Source organism: Schistocerca piceifrons, unplaced genomic scaffold, assembly GCF_021461385.2.
Source record: "Schistocerca piceifrons isolate TAMUIC-IGC-003096 unplaced genomic scaffold, iqSchPice1.1 HiC_scaffold_165, whole genome shotgun sequence".
NCBI classification, from domain to species: Eukaryota; Metazoa; Arthropoda; class Insecta; order Orthoptera; family Acrididae; genus Schistocerca; species Schistocerca piceifrons.
This window is the reverse complement of record NW_025727512.1, coordinates 7,501-12,500: the sequence shown is the minus strand read 5'-3', so window position 1 is coordinate 12,500 and position 5,000 is coordinate 7,501. Positions and strand designations below refer to the sequence as shown.

Sequence of the window (5,000 nt, the reverse complement as noted above, 5' to 3'; positions counted from 1 at the left end):
AACCTAACCCATGTTGTGCCTTAACCTAACCCATGTTGTCCCCTAACCATAACCCATGTTGTGCCTTAACCTAACCCATGTTGTCCCCTAACCTAACCCATGTTGTCCCCTAACCTAACCCATGTTGTCCCCTAACCTAACCCATGTTGTGCCTTAACCTAACCCATGTTGTGCCTTAACCTAACCCATGTTGTCCCCTAACCTAACCCAAGTTGTCCCCTAACCTAACCCATGTTGTCCCCTAACCTAACCCATGTTGTGCCTTAACCTAACCCATGTTGTGCCTTAACCTAACCCATGTTGTGCCTTAACCTAACCCATGTTGTCCCCTACCTAACCCATGTTGTCCCCTAACCTAACCCATGTTGTGCCTTAACCTAACCCATGTTGTCCCCTAACCTAACCCATGTTGTGCCTTAACCTAACCCATGTTGTCCCCTAACCTAACCCATGTTGTCCCCTAACCTAACCCATGTTGTCCCCTAACCTAACCCATGTTGTGCCTTAACCTAACCCATGTTGTGCCTTAACCTAACCCATGTTGTCCCCCTAACCCTAACCCATGTTGTCCCCTAACCTAACCCATGTTGTCCCCTAACCTAACCCATGTTGTCCCCTAACCTAACCCATGTTGTCCCCTAACCTAACCCATGTTGTCCCCTAACCTAACCCATGTTGTCCCCCTAACCTAACCCATGTTGTCCCCTAACCTAACCCATGTTGTCCCCTAACCTAACCCATGTTGTCCCCTAACCTAACCCATGTTGTGCCCTAACCTAACCCATGTTGTGCCCTAACCTAACCCATGTTGTGCCCTAAACCTAACCCATGTTGTGCCTTAAACCTAACCCATGTTGTGCCTTAACCTAACCCATGTTGTCCCCTAACCTAACCCAAGTTGTCCCCCTAACCTAACCCATGTTGTCCCCTAACCTAACCCATGTTGTGCCTTAACCTAACCCATGTTGTGCCTTAACCTAACCCATGTTGTGCCTTAACCTAACCCATGTTGTCCCCTAACCTAACCCATGTTGTCCCCTAACCTAACCCATGTTGTGCCTTAACCTAACCCATGTTGTCCCCTAACCTAACCCATGTTGTGCCTTAACCTAACCCCATGTTGTCCCCTAACCTAACCCATGTTGTCCCCTAACCTAACCCATGTTGTCCCCTAACCTAACCCATGTTGTGCCTTAACCTAACCCATGTTGTGCCTTAACCTAACCCATGTTGTGCCGTAACCTAACCCATGTTGTGCCTTAACCTAACCCATGTTGTGCCTTAACCTAACCCATGTTGTGCCTTAACCTAACCCATGTTGTGCCTTAACCTAACCCATGTTGTGCCTTAACCTAACCCACGTTGTCCCCTAACGTAACCCACGTTGTCCCCTAACGTAACCCACGTTGTCCCCTAACGTAACCCACGTTGTCCCCTAACGTAACCCACGTTGTCCCCTAACGTAACCCACGTTGTCCCCTAACGTAACCCACGTTCCCTAACGTAACCACGTTGTCGCCTATCGTAACCCACGTTGTCGCCTAAACCTGCTCTGTAATTGTTATACGACTCGTTCAATTAGTGTAGTGTTGCCCACGCCGCAACCCTCGCAATATAGTTCGCTACTCGCACTGCCCGCTCCCCTGTGTATCGCTTCATGTTAAAACACCTTGCAAGTCTTGCTGACTTTCCACATGCTCCTGCTGTACACTGTAATGTGGATGGCAGCAGGGCGTACCGCCCCCCCCCCCCCCCACCTCTCCCCACGTCCCCACCTTGCCCCCTGCCTTCGCAAGGTGGTTGGTGACAAGTTTGCATGTTCAATGCCCTTCGCATGCGACGTACGCAGGCTACGTTGTGGTGCGGCCTGTGTCAACTGTCCGCTGATGTCGTACGCGTGAACCACAATCTGTACTGCACATTCGTCCTTATGTACTGAATGATACATCGTGGCACATGTGTGACCGTACAACGACTGCGCCCAAAAACGGCGGACCATACAGTGCAAATATTGTGCACGCAGCTACGTGTCGTCTCCCTATGAGAGCTGGATTGCAGTGTGGTACGCCATAGAGACGTGTGGGAGGAACGGACGCCGTGGATGGCGATCAGCATGAGCTGTCTGTTGATGTATTCGGACCTAGTCGTCTCTCCTCACACACCGTGATGGCATGGTGCAGCGCGTTCCATATCTGCGACATGCTACAGAAGCCGGTTGACAGTCGTTCGAGCAATGGACATCGCATACGTACGGGGGCCACCTTCCACGTATTGTCTAGGCGTGCACATTTTGTTGCGTGTATGTGGGCAGACGTAGTGTGGCGTGACACCTGACACAGGCATGCAATAATGGTTGAAGTTGCAAATGGCGATGGACGCCTACGTTTTCTGGTGAAGTTACGCAAATGAAGAAATGGTAACCCGTTGTGGTGCGGTTGTTCTCGCTAGGGGTGAATCGGTGATGGCGACGATAGGTTGAGGTACTAACCGGTTGTTCCAGCGATACCCACCATGCCGACGAAACTGAACGGCATCTGGGTGTGAAGCGATACGCGGCGGTGGCTGGGTGGGACCGTCCCCGGCCGGTGAGGGGGCGCCTCCCGGCGTGCTGGCCGCGCGGTGCGTGGGCGCACGCGCTACAGCCGGCTGGTGGGGGCGGCCAGTGGCAGGCGCGCCGGCCGACGGACGCGGCAGGCGTCGCAGCTGCGCGCCGGCGCACCCTGCGCGCGGCGCCGTGCGGCCAAAGTAGGTCCTCGCGGGCCCGGTGCGAAGCGCGGTGGACATCTGCAGTGTGCTGGTCCGATTGAGGACTGTGTGCGTTGAGGATGCGCCGCCGCCCGGCGCTCGGCGCCGCGACGCCGTCTGCTGCTCGGTCGCCCCAGCGGTTCTCGCTGGTGGTTTGTATCGCAGCTGTGCGGATGTGTTGGCGTGTGCGCTGTGCTGGGAGAGTTCGCTTCGGCACCCAAGTGGGGCTTTTGTCCTTCTGTGGCGCTGGCGTTGGAGCTGCCGGTCACCGTAGGTGGCGCGTGTTGTCTCCCGCCGGCAATGCCACGACAGCACGCTCCCGGGCCTCTGTCGGCAGCGGCAAGCTCAGTTGGGAGCACGGGTGGTCGCACCGAAAGCGTCTACTCGCCTAACTCCGGGCGATTGCGCCTCTCTCGAACCCGACCAAGTACTTGGGACGGCGCTGCGCGCCGCCGGGACCTGAGAGGGTTTCGAGGTGTATTGTGCAGGGGAGCTCAGCCTCCTCCTGTTTGCAGAATGATTGAGCGGACGCTTGCGTGTTCGCGCGGGCCCCCGGGACACACTCCCGGGCGGCCGGCTGCTCAGCTCTAGTTGACGCAGCTCCCTGGTTGATCCTGCCAGTAGTCATATGCTTGTCTCAAAGATTAAGCCATGCATGTCTCAGTACAAGCCGCATTAAGGTGAAACCGCGAATGGCTCATTAAATCAGTTATGGTTCCTTAGATCGTACCCACGTTACTTGGATAACTGTGGTAATTCTAGAGCTAATACATGCAAACAGAGTCCCGACCAGAGATGGAAGGGACGCTTTTATTAGATCAAAACCAATCGGTCGGCTCGTCCGGTCCGTTTGCCTTGGTGACTCTGAATAACTTTGGGCTGATCGCACGGTCCTCGTACCGGCGACGCATCTTTCAAATGTCTGCCTTATCAACTGTCGATGGTAGGTTCTGCGCCTACCATGGTTGTAACGGGTAACGGGGAATCAGGGTTCGATTCCGGAGAGGGAGCCTGAGAAACGGCTACCACATCCAAGGAAGGCAGCAGGCGCGCAAATTACCCACTCCCGGCACGGGGAGGTAGTGACGAAAAATAACGATACGGGACTCATCCGAGGCCCCGTAATCGGAATGAGTACACTTTAAATCCTTTAACGAGTATCTATTGGAGGGCAAGTCTGGTGCCAGCAGCCGCGGTAATTCCAGCTCCAATAGCGTATATTAAAGTTGTTGCGGTTAAAAAGCTCGTAGTTGGATTTGTGTCCCACGCTGTTGGTTCACCGCCCGTCGGTGTTTAACTGGCATGTATCGTGGGACGTCCTGCCGGTGGGGCGAGCCGAAGGCGTGCGACCGCCCCGTGCGTGCTCGTGCGTCCCGAGGCGGACCCCGTTGAAATCCTACCAGGGTGCTCTTTATTGAGTGTCTCGGTGGGCCGGCACGTTTACTTTGAACAAATTAGAGTGCTTAAAGCAGGCAAGCCCGCCTGAATACTGTGTGCATGGAATAATGGAATAGGACCTCGGTTCTATTTTGTTGGTTTTCGGAACCCGAGGTAATGATTAATAGGGACAGGCGGGGGCATTCGTATTGCGACGTTAGAGGTGAAATTCTTGGATCGTCGCAAGACGAACAGAAGCGAAAGCATTTGCCAAGTATGTTTTCATTAATCAAGAACGAAAGTTAGAGGTTCGAAGGCGATCAGATACCGCCCTAGTTCTAACCATAAACGATGCCAGCCAGCGATCCGCCGCAGTTCCTCCGATGACTCGGCGGGCAGCCTCCGGGAAACCAAAGCTTTTGGGTTCCGGGGGAAGTATGGTTGCAAAGCTGAAACTTAAAGGAATTGACGGAAGGGCACCACCAGGAGTGGAGCCTGCGGCTTAATTTGACTCAACACGGGAAACCTCACCAGGCCCGGACACCGGAAGGATTGACAGATTGATAGCTCTTTCTTGATTCGGTGGGTGGTGGTGCATGGCCGTTCTTAGTTGGTGGAGCGATTTGTCTGGTTAATTCCGATAACGAACGAGACTCTAGCCTGCTAACTAGTCGCGTGACATCCTTCGTGCTGTCAGCGATTACTTTTCTTCTTAGAGGGACAGGCGGCTTCTAGCCGCACGAGATTGAGCAATAACAGGTCTGTGATGCCCTTAGATGTTCTGGGCCGCACGCGCGCTACACTGAAGGAATCAGCGTGTCTTCCTAGGCCGAAAGGTCGGGGTAACCCGCTGAACCTCCTTCGTGCTAGGGATTGGG

General features: G+C 54.3%; 1 non-coding gene across 1 annotated transcript in view; it reads left to right on the top strand.

Moving 5' to 3' along the window:
* The first annotated feature begins 3,346 nt into the window (after positions 1–3,346).
* The window catches only part of LOC124735431, a 1,909-nt gene continuing 255 nt past the window's right edge, over positions 3,347–5,000 (top strand). The window contains exon 1 of the ribosomal RNA XR_007009426.1: positions 3,347–5,000. This exon is cut by the window's right edge and continues 255 nt beyond it. This is a non-coding gene — a ribosomal RNA (small subunit ribosomal RNA).